Source organism: Nelusetta ayraudi, unplaced genomic scaffold (assembly GCF_046127955.1).
Source record: "Nelusetta ayraudi isolate G7.1 ecotype Tasmania unplaced genomic scaffold, CSIRO-AGI_Nayr_v1 ptg000019l, whole genome shotgun sequence".
Taxonomy (NCBI): Eukaryota; Metazoa; Chordata; class Actinopteri; order Tetraodontiformes; family Monacanthidae; genus Nelusetta; species Nelusetta ayraudi.
In genome coordinates this window covers 5,653,559-5,674,820 of record NW_027466069.1, presented here as the reverse complement: position 1 = coordinate 5,674,820, position 21,262 = coordinate 5,653,559, and the positions used below count along the sequence as shown (strand labels likewise).

The 21,262-nt window shown below is 48.7% G+C and overlaps 1 protein-coding gene and 1 long non-coding RNA gene across 3 annotated transcripts in view; one reads left to right on the top strand and one right to left on the bottom strand.

Moving 5' to 3' along the window:
• Window positions 1–6,480, bottom strand: part of LOC142888365 (plexin-A1-like) — a 190,303-nt gene extending 183,823 nt beyond the window's left edge. For both annotated transcript variants that reach the window (XM_076026601.1, XM_076026604.1), the window contains exon 1: window positions 6,232–6,480. The gene's annotated coding sequence lies outside the window, so the exon portion shown is untranslated. The remainder of the gene's footprint in view (window positions 1–6,231) is intronic.
• Window positions 1–21,262, top strand: part of LOC142888373 (uncharacterized) — a 376,178-nt gene that overhangs the window by 60,081 nt on the left and 294,835 nt on the right. The window lies entirely within an intron of this gene.

The window sequence follows — 21,262 nt, the reverse complement described above, 5'->3', positions numbered from 1 at the left end:
GACGTCATTCCGGTCGTTTCGCGGCAGTTTTGAGGTCACTTCCTGTACAATTAGCTTTTCAATACACGCGAGTCGTGACGGTGGCATCGTTCTGACAAGGAGGCAAACTCCTCGTGGGCGAAGCGTGAGGGGCAGAAGACTCCTGGCGGGCGTAGTGCTTTCTTTTCTCGAGTCCAGCACCCAAGCAGACGGACCCAGTGGCGACGGATGCAACGATTTGAGTTGAATTCAAAATGAAACTGTTTGTCGTTCTCCCACAAGGCGACTGGGTCACATGACCTCGGCCATGTGAGAAGCAGAGGGGAAGAGACGCAGCGGGAGGTGGGGAGGTTATTCCAGCAGTTCCTGTCAGCCGGCCCAGTTGTGAAGATTCCAGCAGGTCGGCCGGCGTCGGCCAATGGGAGCGCTGATCAACGGGACAGTTGATCCTGCAGACCTGTTCCAGTCCAACATTTTTTCCACATTATCAGTTGTTCCCCGAAAAGACAAAAAAAAAAAGAAAAGAAAGAAAGAAACACTGCAAGCTTTTTTTTCTTCTTTTCTTTTTTTTTTTAAATCATAGGAAGTTTGTTTTCCAATATTTCTGGGTTTTTATTTTTTTACGTTTCCCGATGCTGTGTTCTTCCATAGCACATGATGGGAAGTCCAGGCACATGCCAGGCAGATTTTCATGCCTCTCCTTTCCGTCTGATTTGGCCCAAAGCGTTTTCTTGAAACAGATTCCAAACACAAACTCCTCGTCTTTAGGAGGGAGGGTTTTTTTTATTTATATTTTTACCACACTGTACGAAAAAAAAAAAAAAAAAAAAAAAAACTCGGTCTTGCCTGAGGGGAGGATCCAGACGAACAAGACAATTTCAGATATTTTCTCCCTCCGCACTGCGTTTGCTTTTTCAGCCGTCCGCGATGTTCGTCTCCGTGTGAGAAGCATTTTTTTTTTTTTTTCCGACACAGATTTTATTTGCCGTAAAGCAGCAGCCAGACGCGTCCTGAAACACCGACAACTTCAAGCGATGAATCTCAGACACTTCCTGTCGTCTACGGGTCTGCACAGGAGGGAACTGTTCTTTCAAAGCGGATGGTAACCTGGAGAAAGGCTGGTTTTGGCTGACGGATGATCCAAAACATCGCCGTGGTCTCCTAAAAAGGGAAACTCCATCAAAAAAGTCCCGACGATGCCAAAGATGAAGTGAAAAATCTGCTTCCAATCTTCAGGTTTTCAGAGTTTGCAGGCGAAACAATGAGAAGCAGCTGCTGCTGGTGTTCAAATTTAGAAGCCGGGGCCTCGTCTTCAAAAACTCCCAGCAGCGTCTTCTTCTCCTCCTTCTCCCTCCTTCCCTCCCTCACTTCCTCCTCCCCCATCGGGAGCGCCAGGTAGACAGACCAGGATGCGGGAGCGGAGCGCTCCGGCAGCGACCTCGGCCCGACGTTAAAGAGAAGGTGGCGGGGAGGGAGGGATGGAGGAATGGAGGAGGGGATGGAGGGATGGAAGAGGAGGAAGAACCGGCGGCGGGGGGGCGGGGGGGACGGTGAGGACGTGCTGATTGGGCTTGATGTGGAGGAAGCACGATGATGCCGGCTCGCCCGCTGCCTCGCTGGGCGAACACACACAGCACTCCGCCCCCTCCCACACACAACACACACACACACACACACACGCACACACACACACACACACACACGCTGTTTTGCTGCCTCGGCTGTTCAGGCGTTGAGAGCACAAGACAGAAATTGGCCATTTGGGATAACAAAACGCAGAGGTTCTGCAGCGGGAGGGAGCAGGGGAGGAAGAGAAGGATGGAGGAGGGAAAAATGGGTTGCAGGAATGTTTTTTTTTCATAATTGCTGACCAAAAAAAAAAAAAGAGAGAAAAAAATAAAGCGGAAGCAGTCGGCCGCCAACTTGCTACTGGTCTTCCTCTCCCACACTTTGGTACAGTTTGGATGCGGAACGATGATCAAAAATCTCACACACGTTTTTTTTTCTCTTTCTTCCTCTATCTTCTTCTTCTTCACTACAATTCAGGGGGCGTGCCACAGTTGCCCCCCCCCCACCCCCCACCCCCGCCGCCCAGCCATCACCTGTCACCCCCCTCCCTCACTTTATAACAGAGGAGACAATTTGAAACGGCTGCAGCCCTGTTTGATGCAGCCTCTCACAGCCGAGGCTGCATCGAAACCAGCAGCAGGAAGTTGAAAGTCTCTCCCTCCCTCTCTCTGTTTATTTTTTTTCCCTTCTTTCTCTTTTTTCTCCTCCAGCGCCGACTCTTTTGTTCACACACAGAATTTGGCGCTTGCCAACCCTTTGTCGCCAGAAACAGAGGCAAAATGAAAAAAGCATGATTTATTTTTTGTTGTTTTTTTTATTTATCCGTTTTTGTTTTTTTTTCCCTTTTGGCTCGTCTTCAGTTGCACGAGCCGCTCGCTGCTCCAGCCGTTCCGAGTCGACACATGAAAGAGGAGCTCCACATCCGAAAGCACAATTAATTGGACGGTGAGCAAATAGCCGGTGTTGATTTAATGATGTGAGGGGAAAAACAGTGGGAGAATCGCTGGATCTCTTCCTGCTTCTGTCTCGGAGCAGCACGGTCGAGTTTTTCACCATCATTGTAGCGACTGATTGACTTGCAACGGGGAAAGTGACACAGCGCCGCCTGTAGGCCCGATACGGGGCTAATTCATACAAAGCCTGGTCAGCACTGTTTGCTCTCTCTGACGCCCTCTGTCTGTCCAAACGTACAGAGACGATAGCTAGCTAGCTAGCGAGCTAGCTAACATCCTACTGCCTGTAGAGAGGCGCTGATGTTTGCATTTGACGTTTTGTGGCGCGGGCAGGCAACTAAAACCATGTGCGTGAAATATCTTATGCCAAAGCAGGCCATCGGGTGCCGCTGTGTCAAAAGCGGAACCATCATTCTGGCCACCGAGTCAGCAAAGGACTTTCTGGTCCAACATAAAATAGCGGAATCTTCCTTCAAAGGCTGGTTAGCGTCTCTGCGCCACTTATTTAAAGTTGCACTGACAACGTGCTCTCCCTTCCTCTCTGCACTCCTCGTTCTTCGGCGAGAACCCCGGAAGCCTCCTGGCTCAGAACGTTCCACGCAGTACCGCCTGCAACCCTCGGAGGCAGCGTCGAGCCGCTCACGGGCCAACAGTTAGAGGCGGCGGACAAGGGAAAAACAACAACAACAGACGTCTGTTTCCGTGGCATTTCTCTCATTTCTCTCAGCAGCATAACAATTAGCCACCATGGTCTCGTGAGCCCATCAGCTTTTTTTTTTTGTTTTTTGCTTTTTATAACCACAATGCTAGCTCGACAGCCATCAGCAGCTCCCCGGACGACGAGTTGGGAAGCCGGGCTGCCGGCTGGGACGCCGCAGGTAGACGAGTGGAGGCTAGCGGGATAATCACCCCGAGCTGGGATAGAATGGACTTTTATTGTCATTGTAACGTGTAACATGCACAACAAAATTAAAACGCCACTTCCGCTACATCGCACAGATGCGTGCCGATAAGACAAAGAGCCGCCCCCCCTCCCCAGAGGGTGGCTGCTGCCGCCGCTGCTGCTGCTTCATCGCTGCTCTATTACCATCACCTCTTCCGACCATTTGCTTTATTTATCCGATCCGCTGAGGGGTCGAGAGCACACACACTCACTCCACTGCACCCGCCCAGCGACACTTCACGCACGCAGCACTTCCCCCCGTGGCGGTTTGGTATTTTCAGCCTTTTCCTGCAGAGGGTCGGCTCTCATCGGCAATAAAGGTTCATAAAACTGCAGGTGGTGGGGATGAGAGGAGAGAGAGAGAGAGAGAAAGAAAGAAACCCACGGCGAGCGCCCCCTCCACCCGCCCATCAGCTCTCCGTTATTAAAGCGGAGCCGCCGCCCTGGTTAATTGACCTCAGAAGCATTTGGCGGATGCAGCCGTGGCTCCGAAACTCCCACAGATTTTTTCCTGAAGAAAAACTTCAGACTAGCTGCTGTTCAGAGAAAGAAAAAAATAATAATCCCAGCATCATCCTCATGACTTGAACATCATCATCACCAACTGACCCGGATGTTCAAATCACTGCAAAAAGCAAAAGGTAAAAAAAACCAACAATTTATTTTACCCTAAAAATGCCACGGGGGGGGGGGGGGGGGAGTGTCGTCCTGGTAAATCTTGTCCACATAGAAAGCAGCGAAGAAGAAGTAGACGAAGAAGACGAAGAAGAAAATGAAACCGTAACCACTAAGAGCAAATTAATAATAAAGGACTCTGAGAATAAACTAGGTAATTAGGTTACGTGGATGCTCAGAGCGCATCCGCTGTCGTCCAAGTCTCACTGTGACTCATTCGGGTGCCAGAAACCTACGCAGATGAATAAAAAAACACAAAAGAAATGTCAGCGTGCTGTTGTAACGGGAACTAATGTGCTCTGCACCGTGGTGGAGGTGCAGGTGGTGCTGGTGGTGCTGGTGTCGGCCCAGTCCAGCGGCTCCTCTCACTCTGGGTGTCTCTCCTGGGGCCCCGGAATGGAGGTGAAACTCAGGGTTCCTGCCTAATTCAGGCAGCCCAACACACACACACACACACACACACACACACACACACACACACACACACTTGAGAGAAGCTGGATAACCCCCTCCCTCACCTCTTTTCCCACCACCACCACCACCACCGTCTCTCACATCTCCTCCACAGCTCCAACACCATCAGAAGCTCCTCGCCGAGGAGCGAGCGGGAGAGATAAGACGGGAGAAACCAGGAAGATGAGAGGAGATTCACTCTCTCTCTCACACACACACACACACACACACACACACACACACACACACACTCCTATGTGCTTGGCAGCCAAACGAGTGGCTGGCTGCCCGCAGCCTCTCGGAGATCTGCCTGCCTGCCTGCCTGCCTGCCTCACCTACGCAGCCAGCAGCAGCAGCAGCAGCGGCAGCAGCAGCAGCAGCAGCAGCAGCAGCAGCAACATCGGCAGTCAAAAATTCATAAGGTGACACAAAACTGTCAGACCACGTTGACGTGACTCCAGCAAAGACGACTAAGATGATGCTCCCAGCGTGTGTGTGTCTGTGTGGGCGGCTGAGGGACACACACACACACACACACACACCCCTGAGGAGAGGCACTGGCAGGTCCACAGAGTCACAGGTCACTGTTGGGGTTTTTTCCTCCTTCCTTCTTATTTTTGCGCCTAAACAAACACCAAATAGGCGCCGTGCACACGCGCGCGCGCACACACACATACAACCACTGTGCCACAACACAGCGGGTGTAACGGGAGGCTGTGTGTGTGTGTGTGTGTGTGTGTGTGTGTGTGTGTGTGTGTGTGTGTGTGTGTGTGTGTGTGTGTTGGGGGGAGGGGGGGGGGCAGTACTTTCAAGTTCAGGAAGCGTTTTCTTACTGGCGCACGCACGCAGAGACCGCGACAATTCACGCTGACATTATAATATTAAGAATATTGATCATGTCAGAGGTGTCGTCTCTGCTTTCTCAGCAGCAGGAGCCGCAGCAGCTCCACTCCTGCTGCTGCTCCTCCTCCTCCTCTTCCTCCTCATCTTCCTCCTGACGGCAGCAGCATCACTCTGGCGCTGCGACAACATTCCCATAATAGTCCTGTCATCTCCGATGTTCCGACTAAACGTGAAGGCTGCGGGCATGTGCGCAGATAAAGCCATCCGCCACCCTCACACACTCAGCACACGCACACGCACAAGGCACAGGCACGCACTCTGCCGCTGCATGTGCACCATCCGAAAATCTCGCAGCTGCTCCCCGGCGGCGGAGGGGCGGCAGCAGCTCCCTCAACTTGACCGGGGACCGAGCGAGTTCCCTCCTTGCAGAACCAGGGGCTGCGCGTCCTGGCTCGTGCGCAACGAAAACATTCGAAAATCTCGCTGTGATGCACGCGGAAAGAAAGAGTGAGATGAGGAGAGGGTGAGAGAGAGAGAGAGAGAGAGAGGGAGAGAGAAAGAGAGGATTCTCGGGGAACTGCGTCCGTGCGGGCTGCTGCTGTCACCGGGAGTGAGGGACCTCGGCACGGGGACCGGAGGTGGGTGACGCCGAGAGAGGGGGACGGTTTCAGGGGGAGGAAGCGAGGCTCGTCCCCCTCTCATTTAAAACATGGCAGAAGTTTAGAAATGAATTTAGAAATAAAAAAAAATAAACGCCCGCGGGGCGAGCCAAGAGGAACGATCGGCGGGAAAAGTTTTTTCCGGGGCTCTACTCACGAGATCAAGCGCGTGCCCCGCGCGTCCGAGCCTCCTGGCGCGGCTCCGAGGAGGTGAGAGTCGCCGCAGAACACATTCCCATTCCCGGCGGAGGAGGCGGAGGGCGGCGGGCGGCGCTGGTGCAGCCGCCGGGAGGAGCGCGGAGCCCAACAAAAATGAAGAAGGGGAAAAAAAGAAAGAAAGAGAGAGAGAGAGAGAGAACGACAGAAAGCCCGGAGCGGCGAGCGAGCGAGAGAGAGCCGAGACGAGCCGAGCTGGGATTCCAGGAGCGCGGCTCCGCAAGACGTGTGTGCGCACCGGAGAGCAGCGCGCAGCATGAATGAGAGCCGAGAGCTGCGGTCAGACTCCGGCTACACCCCCCCCCCCCCCCCCCCCCCCCAACACCACCACCACCTCCTCCACACACACACACACACACACACACACACACACACACACACACACACACACGCTCAGGAGGAGGAGGAGGAAGAGAGAGAGAGAGAGACGGAGAGAGGGGAGTTAGTGACGTGAGCGCGCCCCCTTGTTGCGTGAGTGCGCAACAGCTCGTGCAGCCAGCCAGACGCACATTCTCCACGGCGCGCATAGGTGGCAGCATTGGACCCGTCCGTCCGTGCGTGCGTGCCCGCGTGCAAGTCGGCTCCGCTCCACTCCAGGCACGTGAGTGACGCGTTCGCGGCCGTTTGCCTGGAGACACGCTCGCGTGTCCGATCCGATCGGGTCGACACGCGATTGATTGATCGATTGATTGATTGCTTCTGTCTGGGTGGATCTGGATGGACGGACACTGCGGAGAAGCCGCTGCTACTGCTTTGTGTGTGTGTGTGTGTGTGTGTGTGTGTGTGTGTGTGTGTGTGTGTGTGTGTGTGTGTGTGTGTGTGCCTCCTACCGCTCTCTCCCTCTCTCTCTCTCTCTCTCCCTCCGTGTGTGTGTGTACGGGCGCTCAATTAAAGTTTATGACTGAAGGTCGCCTCGCTTTAAAACTGACAGATGGTGGCTGCAGAGCGTCACCACAGGCCGTTGGTTATTATTGTTATTATTGATAAGTGTCGTCATCGATATAACAGCAGCAGCAGCAGCAGCAGCAGAGGGGCTGCTCGGTGGAGTGAGGAAGCCAGACGGTTGCAGTTCACTGCCTTCCTCTGCTCTTCTGAGTCGGCAGGTGTGCGTTTCCTCGGCTTTATTGGACAATCTCTGAAACCTTTCCACCGTTTGCGGAAAAAAAAAAAAAAGTTTTTATCTTCTCTCACTTTTTTCCCCTCCTGCTATTTTTCTTCCTTTTCGAGTGCGGCTTGAGATTAATGAACGAGGCGAAAATCCACTTCCTGTCCAAGTGTCTGGTTCCAAGCAGAAACAACAACAACAACAACAACAACAACAAAAAAAAAGGTCTGAGGAAAAACTTGGCAACGCAGTGGAGTGTTTATCCGCTTCAGGGCTGAATAGATTCATCTGGTGAGCAAAAGGAGCGAACCACAAACTCCAAACTACAGTCAACGCAAAAAATGATGATTGGAGTCAATACTGGAATTCATCAGCACCGGAATATCACAGCGCGTGTCATCAAACTCGTGTTCACCTACTGATTCACACCCAGACTGAATCGGATTTCAAGCCTTCCACAGAGTTTGAACAAAACTGCTGCCGGTCGTCAGCAGAGAAAAGCCTTCAGCTGTTTGTTCTTTGCTCTTCTGAGATGGGAATTGCGGTTCCTTTTCAGTGAGCCGGATCATTTGGCTCGGCTCGCCCCGAGGAGAGTCGGCTCTCTCGTCACTTCAGTGATTCAACACTTCCTTTGTACTCAAGTCTTCCAAATTGAAAAGTAAATAAACATTGAAAATGATATAAGATCAATGGATGAGTCTCTGCAGTTTGATGACTTCACTGCTTGTGCAGAGTGCTGCAAGTTGCACAGCAACCTCGCTGAGGTGCTACACGGGGACACCAATCACTCCATGACACTGGCTGACATTTGAAGGGTGGTGGTGGTGATGTGTTTGAAGCCTAATTTGGGGCTGTTGGCCTCCCACTGCGCCTTCCTGTTCCCTCATCACCGATCCGACATCTATAAGTCACGCCGATCCGTTCCAATCATCTTCAGTCATCGCATCATTCTGCCCCCAGTGAATCAGAAAGGGAACACTGCTCCAAATTTTGGGAAGAAATTCAAGAGTTTCGATCACGTGGTTTTTAAAACTCACCATTTCTTTGCTGGCTGCGCAGAATCTCCGCCAGTGATCACTGCAGCAGCTCGCTGGGAAGCGCGGTGGAGTGAACTCGCGTCACTCTTTGGTTTGAAGCTGTCAGAACTGCAAAGTGTGGCAAAAAATGAAAAGCTCAAATCACTGCAGGAGGGATGAAAAAACATACAAACCTCCCGCTGAGCAGCAGCAGGTTCTTTTGAATCAACTACTAAAGTCTCGCAAACATAAACCAAACATGTGCTCGATCCCCCTGCTGTGTCACTGATCTTCCATTTGAGTCATTTAACTCCCGGCTCTCCTCGCTGACCTCGCTTAGCCTTTATGAAATGTTGCTATGTTGCTAACCAGGGAGAATTTCATCACGTTTGGCCACCAGGGGGTCTGGCGGGGTCTGGATCCGATCTGAGTCACCCACATCTGGGCCGAAGCTCTCTGGCTACGACAGAGAAACGGAGTTCAGTTTTCCAGATGGTTAATTGGACACAGACGGTTTCACACGTCCTCGCAGCTGCCACGTTTGATTATGTATTTGCAAAACTGAAAATAAAACAAAAAATTAAAATCAGGATTTTGACGAATCAAAGCCTCCTCTGCGGGTGACTGACTGCAGGTTCACACTGATTGGATCACACGTGCCACTCAGAAGGTGTGCAGAACAATTAATTGATTATTTGATCATTTTAATCAGTAATTAAAATTTTTGTTCAGGGACCGGTTGAAAAGAATTGCATGCGTGGTACTCCCAAAAATGGTTCAACCACAATTAGTGCCTAAACAATAGGAATATGTTAAATTGTTTTGTTTATTTTTATTAATTTGTTTGTTTATAATTTTATACAAATAATTTGAGTGTTTTGGTGGCGAAGTACAAGAGGGGGGAACTGATGTGTTGGGGCGAGTTGCGCTGGGGACAGGTAAAGGGGGCGGTGCCTTCCCCGATTCCTCAGATGCATTCTGGAACGATCCACAGCACCAACTGTGTCTTTGTTTCTCCATGTAACCTGCTTCATACAGGTCGGTAAAAAGTACAAAACACCATAATGTCACATGTATGAGTAGTTACGTACTACCAAAAGTGTTTGTTTTGAGAATTTAATTTATGTTAAAGACTTTATTGATGTTAAAATGACCGCGACAAGTTTCACTGCGAGGTCGCCATCTTGTGTCCGGCGGAGCAGCAGTCACGCTCGGCAGAGCAAGAGTCCGTGTTTGTACGCTAAGTTAAAGCGTCATTATTGTTGTTGTTTTATATTTTTGTTCATAGCTTACTTTAGGGTCACACAGAACACAATCACTTTATTAGTCTGAGATTTTATACGAGGAGAAGTGCGTATCCATTACATGCTTAGGTGCGTGAAACACCGTGGGTAATATATGGTAAAATTATATAGTAAACTGTTTATACTGCTTAAAGGGTCTGTGTATACAGAAAACGTTCATTTATTGTAACGTATTAAAGCATGTGTATTTGTTTGTGAACTGTAGAGATGGAATTGAATGTGAATGTGAGAGAACTGATTAGAGGAGTATGTGGAACTGAGCTAAATAGCATTGGAACCGGCAAAGTATTGTGTTTATGTGACGTTGATGTGATGTTGATATGATATATGTAAGTGAATAAATCTCAGATGCATTCTGGAACGATCCACGGCACCAACTGTGTCTTTGTTTCTCCATGTAACCTGCTTCATACAGGTGCAGTATTTGTTATTGTGATCCTCAATCCTGGGCACCCGTAACACATGCATCCTGTGAGCAGGACCGTCGGAAGGCTTTTCAGCCAATCAGGAGTTTGCACCGTCCAGTAATTATCTACAGTACCTTCCTCTTTGGGACTGCAACGCCATCCGACTCAGCAGAGATCTGGTTTGGCTCCTGATCCAGATTTTCCCGGCGACCAAAACAAAATAAAAAATAAAAAATCTAGAAAAAGAGACACCCAGATTTTTCCGATGTGCAAGAACGCTACGCGACGATCCTGCTTCGCTGTCGGCAAACATGGTTTTTAAGAGCATTTTAATAGCTGCTTTTTTTGTTTGTTTGTTTTTTTGTTTTGTTTTACATGTGGTGGAAAACACACACATAGGTTTCTTTTCTTTTTCTTTTCTTTTTTTTAAATGGCTAATTAGATTCTTTTTCAGGCGTTTCTCTGCAGAGATTTTAATTATGATCTGGCATCAGTCGACGTAAGTGGGATGAAATGGACGCTGGGCGATCAAGGCACAGTGGGAAGAGTGGTGGGCGAGATTCAGGACGACCCGGATATGGAGAGAGGGGGAGAGATCGTAGAGCTGATCAAACGCGTTCTCATCCTCGCCACACTTGGCTGCACGCTAGCGAAACACACACACGCACACAGACATACACACACACACACACGTAGTCACACAGGGCCACACACCGTAACGGAGGTGGAGCCTTGTTGTCTCCGTGCCTTCAGAATTTGCTGAGCCGAGACATTTTGAAAAACAAAAAGTCTTTTTGTAGTTGTTGTTGTTATTTGTTACTGTTTATTTCACCGGATGTTCTCATTAATTGGCAGCTTTTGTTTGGTTTTGTCGTTGTCGCAAACGTTAGATCAGACCGCGCGCTGCGACAGCAGCAGCAGTGGTCGGTCTGCGGTTAAACTCCTCTTTCTTCCGGACTTGGAAAAAAAAAGGTCGGAGTGACGGAGCACTTTTTCTTCACCCAATTACTCTAATTCTCGTTATGCTGCGGATGTCCAACATTTCAGCACTCTGTTTTGGACCATAACCCGCTCGGCCTACTTGTGTCTTATCACTAGCTTTCGTCAATAGAAATGATGACGGTTGACAACCCAACACTCTACACGCACATTTGTTACACATATCCGTGAGGTTCAGTTCATACGAGAGCCACTAGACAACATTTTTCTATTGGGCCACAGCAGGCCAATCAGAGTTCAATCGCTGCCAGCTGTAGGAGGGTAGAAGTGTCTGGTGAGGCTTCACCAGCTCCTGTCCCTGTGCCTGTAATGACGGCGGGCTGAAAAGTTTGTGGCTCCGCCCCTTTCTCCTTCGAGAGAGACTGATTGGTCACGTTATAAATGGCAGCATCACGGATGTCCAACACGGATGTGCAGGAATTCAGGCCACGAAATCACATCAACTCTAGACGCTGCACAAATGACGTCTGCATGCAGTGCACAGTTGAAAACACACACACACACACACACACACACACAGCCACAGCCACACAGACAAACTCCCCTCCTTTTGTCTCTCCCGGATGCCTGTAATCACTGACGGCCCATTGATGAACACCAGGGGGCGTCTCGCTAATGCGGAAGTTAACAGCTTCTGCAACTGAGAGCAAAAGTCTGAATCATCACAGCTGGAGGACGGGACACTTTCGTTTTGTTACAGAGACTGCAAAAGGGACAGAGTTGGAGTGCGGACGGCTCCGCCCACGTTGCTCAATCGTTAAAATCGGCAAAACGTCAAATTCAGCCCCAATGTGAAAAGCTGTTGATCGCCGGCAGGAAATTAAAACCTCCAAAAATGACGTTTCAATCTCGACAACTTGTTTGTTTTAACACAGCGGTCAATAAGGGGCAATCAGGCAGGGGGAGAAAATCATTTCCATTTTTTTTTTTTTTTTTTTTTTCCAAGGCTGTGATTAAGTGACTGACGGCATCTGAAGTCTCCCGATCCTCATCGCAGGCGGTAAAAAGAGTTGTTTCTATTTATTTTTTTTACCTTAATGAGCCACTGACAGGATTTCACATCACAGCCTGGATGGATGCTGACGTTTCATGTTGTTCAGGGAAAAATGAACCTGAGTCACTCAGAGTAACAATCAGTTGAGTCGTTTTTTTTTGTTCATGCTAATATGGATGTCAAAGGTAATTTATTTTATGCGATATAAGAGAAAATGCATTTGTGCGGGAGTGACTGGAATGACCAGTGAGACATGAGGAGCTTTTGAAGTTAATTGACCAGGACAACGAACATCAAAGAGAAACAACATAGTAAAATATCATCAGTGTAAATCCCTCAACAAGTAGAGAAAAAGAAAATCAACAGGTGCTGAGATTCTGAGAGAAGAAACAATTTAAGTCTTTTGATTATTACAATTAATCAGCAGGACCTTCATCCGAGAAGGTATTTATTCCTCAACCATTAAAAACACTCGTCAGTGCTCAAAGGAGAATCTTAGGTTCCATTTTTATTTTTTATTCCTTTTTTTAAGTGCCATTACGGCCCATTGTCATCTCCTCCGCTCCAACAAGTCATTACATTCCAACACAACTTATTTTGCTTTCAGTTTGGAACCGAGGATTGGAATTATTCCAGAAGGAAAAATAAATGCTGGCTGGCATTTCCTGCAAAAAAAAATATATAATTTCTGTCCACAACCACAGAGCCTCCAACATGTGCAATTATTTGTCAGCGAAGGATTCGACTTGAGCCTCAATAACACTTATCTGCCCCCCACCCCCCCCACACACACCCACCCCACCCCCTCTTCTCCTTTCTGCTCCGGACCAATTGGAGGTGTTGAGGCGGCTGACGGTTATCTAAATGCAAAGCGATGCTGTAATAGCGCTCGCAGAGGAGGCGTAAACGAGCGGCGAGAGATAGAGGGGAGGAAGAGTGACGGCGGAGGGGGGAGGGCAGGGAGGTAGAGATGGGGGAGGGACGCTGGCATCGCTGGCGGGGGGAGGAAAATACCAGAGAGGAGGTGAAGGAGGAGGCTGAGGGTGTGTGGAGGGATGGCGGAGGAGGAAGCCTGCCGACACGGAACAGAGGAAAGAGATTTAAAAGGGCCTGTCTGATGTTTCTGGAGTGGGGCGTCAGGATGCGCCTGGATATCGTGAATCAAATTCACGATATCCAAGGCTATCAGGAATTTTAGCTATCAGGATCAAAATAAGTATTGGAATACTGTCGGTTTGATATTGGTATCGTTGATAGTCTTGATAACGATAGCAGCACTGATAGTATTTACCTTGTAGCCACATGTGACAAAACTTTAGCCAGACCAACACAGAACATACCTTCAAATGCCGCCCCCTACCTGCTGAGTTGAGCGATTGCGCGACAATGGGGAAAAGCCAGGGAAGGGGATCCGATATCAAGGATATCTGTGCGAGGTTTTGCGTGTTCTCCCTCCTTCCCTCCAGGTTCTCCGGCTCCTCCTGCAGGGCAAAAACAAGAACATCCGTTTGAGCGACGACGCTGAATCGTCTTCGTCGTTGCTTGTTTTCTTTCACCGTGCGTCCCTGTGAAGAACCACCGGCCAGCGACTTGTCGTCCTTGTAAGTTCTGTCAAGTATCTGCTACCCTGACGAGTTCTGAGACACGTTCACTTCTTCCCGGAGTGTCGGAGAGAAACTTTTCAGAGTTTCTCTGCAGGTTCATCCACTGAAGTTTTTTTTTTCCTTTCTTTTTACATAAAGGGCCAAGGTTGAACCGACGGAGCTGAGACCTTCCGTCCTTCCTGCGCAGCTTTTTCTCTGTTGGTGCAAACTTCTCTTTCACAGCTCGCTCGCTTTACCTCCGCTCCTCATTCGCTCCGCACCGCGCATTCTTCGCTCATCGTCCTCGTGCAACGGGAGCCACGTCCGACTGAGGCTGCATACACAGGCCCTGCAGGGCTGCACGTGTTTGTGTGTGTGTGTGTGTGTGTGTGTGTGAGTCGGTATAAAATGAGCGTTCTTGACATGACGGGCGATGTCAGGGCGAACAGCGACAAAGAGATTGGTTTCTAAGAGGAAGAGGACGAGGCGTTTAAACGCCGACACTCACGGCGAGGTCGCTCGCCACACAACGCGCTCGTCCTTGTCAAGTTGTCGAGTCCCGCGGCTGATAAAAACTCCAGACGAGTTTTGGCGAGGACAGACTGGACAGGAGTCGTGAGTAAAAAATAAAATAAAAACACAGTTGTTTAATTGTAAGGTTTGCGTTCCAATGTTTGTGACACTAAAAAAGAAGGCATGTCCGTTTGTCCCGGTCTTGCAACGTCTACATGTTGTTTCCAGTTTTCTCATTTCCAGACACGAAGAAAAATTCAGAATTCTTCCACTGTGCACTTAAAAAACTCTCTCTTTCAAAATCTAAACGATCTAACAACGATCTCAAGGTCTAAACAATCCAAAGACGGCACTTAAAGGTCCAGTGTGTAATATTTGGCCTGATTTAAGATTTTTATATTGGTAAAAGCTTAATAATACTGCCCATAACTACCTTGATAAAAGTCAATACTTGCAGTACAATAAAAGTAATTTGGTTTTCGTACCCATAGAACAGTCCTTACTTATATATAAGAATATAAATATAGCAAGGGACTTGCTCCCAGCTAGCTGCCAAGGAAGCCGATATGGACAATCCAGCTGCCTGACAGCATTTTGTATTTAGGCACAAGGCTCTTGTCCTCACATAAACCAACAAAGAAGAAGGTGGATAATAATATATATAATAATATAAGGGTTTGTGTTCACAGGCCAATGTAGTTCACTGGCAAGCTCAGGAGAAGAAGAAGGCTGAGAGGTTGAGTGCTCCAATCGAAATGTAACCACTTGATGTCACTGTTTCTTCTCAAAATCTCAAAATATTACACACTTAACTCTAAGTGGGTTGACTCAAGCGCCGTTGCAGGAGGCGGCTTGGACGGCCGAGGACGTTGCAGTCGGGTTGAGTGAAGACGGATCGCTAGAACGTTTCCTGGCGCCTGGGACACGGCTAGCGTCTCCACGTCACCTGTAAGTCCCGTGACAAGACAACGTTTAACATCTGAAGTCTTTTTCCCGGTCCATCAATAAAGGTTTTGAGTTTATTTGTTTTTTTGCTTTTTTTATCCACTGTCTTGACAGACTAGCTTGACCTAAAAAAGAAGACTTCAGGAGAAGAAGGGGATGGAGGTGTGGATACCAGCCAATATCAACATCGATTTCACTGCCAATATCGACATAAAAATGTGCAACCCGACGGGTGGGAACAATGTTGCAGAGACGCTGAACTCAACAAATGATGCAACTAATCGAAGGACAACAAATTGAGTAGTTATTCTTTGTAGTTTCTCAAAAAGAGCGGGTAAGTCTGTATAACGTGTGGTTTGGGAGGCTAAGATCAAAGAAGCTGATTGTGGGACGACGTAAACGAGCTCCAGAGCCGACAGCCCTGAACTTTAGCCGTGACGAGGCCGGAAAGTTGGTGAACCTGGAAACTTTTCTGCTCTCTGTCATCCGTCCTGAGATTTGGACGTCTGCGGGAAAAAAAAAAAAAAATCTCTCGGGCATTTAGAGAGAAAAAGAGACGAGAGCTCCTCCGGGGGGCGCCGCCACCTCCCCCTGAATTGTCGCGCAAATTAATCCCCTCTCCCAATTTGCCAGCTGGCCTCCAGCGCCCCTTTCAGAAACGGCCCTATTCAATTATTTCTCGCCCCTTTTTTCTAATTCCTGGTCGCCATCGCCGCTGATGAGAGGAGTGGAGAGGAGAGGGAGGACGAGAGGAGAGAGTTATTAATTTGCTCTGATGTGGATTAGATGTGATTCTCCTCCTGACCCTCCCTCCCTCCCTCCTTCCATCAACCCTCCTATCCTCCAATCACATTTCAATTAATAACAGTCAGCAGGGCTTCGCCTCAAGATGTGGCCGTGTCGTGATTGGCCCGTCTGTCTGTCACAACCTGATGCTAACACTTCAGCACATCGCCAGCGGTTTCCTGTTTGCTCACTTGTTGTAAAAGGTCCCCAGTTTGCACTTCAGCTAAAATGAGAAAAAGTCCACCCTTTACTTCTTGCTTGCTATACATAAAAAAAAGAAAGATCTGGGAATCATCCTGGCTGTGATGTCACAAAGGGTGCAGATAGATAATTGGGTGCCAGTAAACAGAGGGCTAGTTTTCTATATTTCTATATATAATACTATTATTTTTTTTAGGAGTTTTAGATTTAATGTAAGTCTGCTCCACTGGAGTCCAGGATAAATATCTGATCATGGCAACAACACTGGAGCTTTAAAGACGCTCACGTTTGGTTTCTGGCCTTTTCTTTCTTCCTCAACCGGTTTGTTTGTTCTTTCCACCAATTCAAACCCCATCCATTCATCCATTTATTCATCTTTCCCATGATAGCTTGGTCAGCGCTGACTGTTTCTTCGCCCCAGTGTGTGTACGTGTGTGTGTGTGTGTGTGTGTGTGTGTGTGTGCGAGGTCTCCCACCTCCACACACACACACCCACTTCCCTCCTACATGCATCTTTAAAAAACTGTCGTCTGCGCTACATTTCAAAATGAGATGGGAGACGACGCAGCCATTTTCTATTAAGGGCTGCATGTTCCCATGATAACCTGCAATCCAGGACTCCTAGCTGCCTCCTGCTACAGTACACACACACACACACACACACACACACACACACACACACAGACACATCGATTCTCTCCTACATTCCTCCTCATTCTGCAGACGATTCGACTTTTGCCACACCTGCACAATTACAGGGCGACTTATGGGAAATTTATTTCAGCAGCAGCAGGAAGCAGTAAGAAGAGAACGAGGAAAACACTAAATGGGCGTCGGCTTCAGTCCGATCAAATGGCGTCCCGGCTGATACCTCACAACCTAGAAGACTTTTTTGGGGGGGGATATTTTCTTTTTTGCAGTCGTGAAAAAAAAGTAAATAGCTAACCTACGCTAACCAAAACTAAGCTAACCGGCCCGGAGTGACACAGTGTTGATGTGTTAGCGATTTGTTTTTTTGGTCACATAAATCAGGTTGCGGGTCTTCTGGGATAGCAACAAAAAGAAATCCTCACTGCCAAAATGTTAAACTATTTCTTAAAGATCCACTGCTGGTTACGCTGCTGGTCATGAAAAGGTCATCTGCCACCATGTGGCAGCACTGAGACTGATTCTGCAGCCACGACGACGTTTCCCCCGGCAGAAATTGAGCGACGCTCCTGCCGATATCTGTTCTGGAGAGCCATAACCAAGGGCTTTTTATTGGACGTTCTGTCTTCTGCAGAGTGGCAGCGTGGCAGTGTGCTGATCCCAGGTCAGATGTGTTAAAAGAAAAAAAAAAACTGTGGTGGGGGAGATGAGATCAATACTGTGTTCAGAGCATCAGAGATCAGCCGGCGCTCCGGCTCTTCAAGAGGGCAAAAATTTGTCAAACAGATTTTTTTTTTTCCTCCCAACCAGTCCTTTGTTCAAACCAGTCAGCTGACAAAAAAAATAAATAAATAATGAAAAGTCAATACTCTGGCGCTCAGGTGCGAGCTCCCGGCCTGCTGCGCTCAGCTTTTCCTGCCGCTGCCGTGGCAGCAGCGAGCGGCGAGCGTTCCCGACGCTCTATGATCCCGCCAGGCACGGCTGGGAAATTGATTTTTCCGCAAGATCTCGGAAGAAGGAAATGACAGCGAGACAAATAAAGTTTTTTGTACCCCCGTTTATTGGAACAAGCACACAACCCCCCGCCCCCACTCACTCCTCCCCCCCCCCCCCCCCCTTTTTTTTTTCTTGCGGCTGTGACTCTCCGCCGAGGCGACTTATCTGTCAGCAGACAAAAACTCCCGTCCGGGCAAATTTATCAGCGGAGGCGGAGCAGCAGCAGCAGTTAGGAGGTGGTTATTAAAAGAGGCGACAGTGGCGGCGGCGGCGGCGGCGGCAGTTGATGCGAGCACGACAGACGCGACACGACGTTTCCCCGTTCTGCCAGAGATCACAGCGATGTCAGTGGGAGGATGGAGAAGAGAGGGGCTGTTGGGACAGGAAAGGAGGAAAAGTTTCACTGACGGAATTCTCACATCCGATAAACCGTCAGTCACTGACCACACTGTGGCAGCTCACGGCTAAGAGCTTAGGGCTAAAAGCTAAGGGCCAAGAGCTAAGGGCTAAGAGCTAAGAGCTAGGCTAAGATGCAGCGGGTGACAAATTTCAAGAAGTACTTTTAAAAGTCTGGTGCATCAGATAATTTAGGTGCTGCGCTTTCTTTGCCCACAAACTAAACAATGACTTTTTTTCCTGCAGGTTTTCAAATGAAAACTTTGATCATGTGACATTTTAACCAAACAACACATTTGACTGAAGTACAATTTGCCTAAATTGGTTTAAGGGGACAAAAACTTGCAATGTTTGGATTAAAAATTGGGTTAACAGTGTTACTTAATTAGATTAATTAATAAATCATTTATATTACAGTTGGTTTTTATTTATTTCATTTTAAGGTATAGTTCCTGATGTCCAGCTAGCCTCGTTCTCTGGGTTTTTAAGTGCTTCCACGGCTGATGTTGCTGCGACAGTTTTGCTTTTCCTTTTTTTTTCTTCGTTAGCTTCCTGTAACTTCCTGTCATTGTCACGAAGCCGCCTCCAAAAAAACAAAAAAACAAAACTTCTATCTTTCACCCCGGACTCAAACCAAACCAAGGTCCAGTTTTATCCCGACCTCCTACTCCGGTCGAATCAAATCTGCGGGGGAGGATTCGCAAACCCAGTCAATCTATTTGGGATCAAACCGGAAGCTCCCGGAGTTCCGGCCGCTGCCGGCGAGTGGGAGCAGGTCCGGTCGCCATCGACGGTGGATCGGAAGACGATGATTCGAAAGGCGGGAGCGTGTCTGATCCCCGAGATCCCGCAGCAGGGGAGGAAATGAATGTGACAGTCACTTTTTAGGGAGGATGAGCAGCGGGGGGAATTGAGGGGAGGGGGCATCTTATCTCGGAGAAAGGTGATTGGCCGGCCTGATTTTCCTCCTCCGGCGAGCGCACAGCTGAGCTCACGGAAGCACGAACGGAACGCGAAGAAGGGAAGGAAGTCGGAAACCAAAAAAAAAAAAAGAAAAAAGAAGGAAAAGAAAAAGCCCGCTCCTATCTGGCTCTGGGCGCCGCCGCCGCCGCCTCTCCCTTCTTTATTAAAAAGAAACACATGTAGCGTCGGGGCGTCCAAGTATGAAATTCAATTCTCATCCCCCAAACAGTGTTTTTATTAAAGCCGTTACTATCACGGCCGGCAGACGGGCCGCACGGCTCAGCCCGGCTCAGCTGTGTGGGCGCGCAACTGTACGAGGAAGTAGAGGGATGGGGGGGGGTGGTAGTTGGGGAGTATTAAGGAAGCGGCGAGGAAGCGGGAAGGAGGCGGCGGCGGCGGCGGCGGCGGAGGAGGATTGAGGCAGTCAGCAGCCGGCGGCCGACAGACTGAGGGGCTTAATTTGGCTGAAAGGCGGCTCAGCCTCTTATGCAATTTAAGCGGGACGTGCTTGACTTGAGCCCGGGGTGAGCAGCCCGTCACAGCCCGGCGCTCCGAATCAATTCCACATTGGACATGCAGGGAATTACGCCGCAGACTTGTTTGCACTGTGTGTATTCTTTCCTTTATTTTTTTTCTCCCCCCTTCCAAACCCCCCACACTTTTTTTTAAAATCTCGACTCCGCAGCCCCCCCCTCCGAACCTCCACCACGGCGGGCCTCGATTATGACATTAACAGCTGTGCAGGCGTCTTCATCGTCGTCTTCATCATCGTCTTCATCACAGGCGTTTTTCCCTCTGACAGTCGGTGTGTGTGAAAATAATATGAACCATTGATGCAGACAGGTGCAGTTTATTTGTGTGTTATTACTGAATCGGAAGTCTTAAGTCTTTATTGTTTAAGTTTATTTTTAGTGCCAGTCACCAACCTTCACTCACATGCCGCTCGGAATTGGATGTTTCAGCAAAGATGACGACCTCTTGTCGCAACACATTCAGAGCACAAGGACCACAGGAACTACAAGAATTTGTAAATTAATTTCTCACTTTAACTCTAAACGACAAAATCATTCCCAGTTGTTTTTTTGTTTGCCTCTGATGCAGCCAAACCTTTTGGAAAACAAAGAATATTCAATGGCAAATATTTAATGAAACAAAAATTGTGACTGAGTAATACATTTTAAGGGTATCCGAAAACCTTTTTTCTCCACTATTGTATATTTACAGATGCAAGACATGGGGAGTGTTTAATCTGCATTCAACAGTGAAATAACAGCGGATTACGTGACAGCAACAGATGTTGACAAGAGTTCCCATACATCTTCTGAGAGCAACATTCTTAAAAAGTCCTCTTGAAAAGTCCAGAAGAATGAGCGACAGATTGGAAAACGTCTGATTGTCCTCGTACAGTCGCCCAGAAAGTCGTACGCCTCCATCACTGGTCTAGGGAGTCAAGATATCTTCCGCCACGTGTTTCCACTAACAACTTCAAGACGTGTGTATCGCTGCATCTCGTGACTCAACACATCTCAGCTCCCCCTGAGGAGCTGAGATCCTGCTGAAGAGAGGGAGAGAGAGAGAGAGAGAGAGAGAGAGAGAGAGAGAGAGAGAGAGAGAGAGAGAGAGAGAGAGAGGCCAGGGAGGTGGAGAGAGAAAGAGAGACGAGCCCCGTTGGCCGGCGGAGGAAATCATTCCGCCGGAGCGTATTTTAAGGATTCATGATTCATTCATGTCTTCTCTATGAATAAATGAGCAGCTGCGGTTAATGCCGCTCGCTACTGGTCCCCGGGTGGCTTTAAACCGACGCCTTACATTAACCGCGCGACCTTTCGCTCAGCCGGTGGAGGGGGAGGGGGGGCGTGTCCTCGGCGGCCTCGAGTCATTTTAACGCACTCCGGCGCGTCACTTTTTTTCTTTTCCAGCTAATTTTGGATTGATTTTGTTTTGTCGTCATCATCAACGGTATCTTTGAACTCCCTGTGGAGGTTTGGACATGTCAGTGTTCATTTAAAGGGGTAATAGTTCAAATTGAGCAACAACAAACCGTCTCCTAGTACTCAGAGAAGTTCATCCACTTGGATCCGGGTTTTGTGGACAAAAACTAAAAACAAAAACCCAA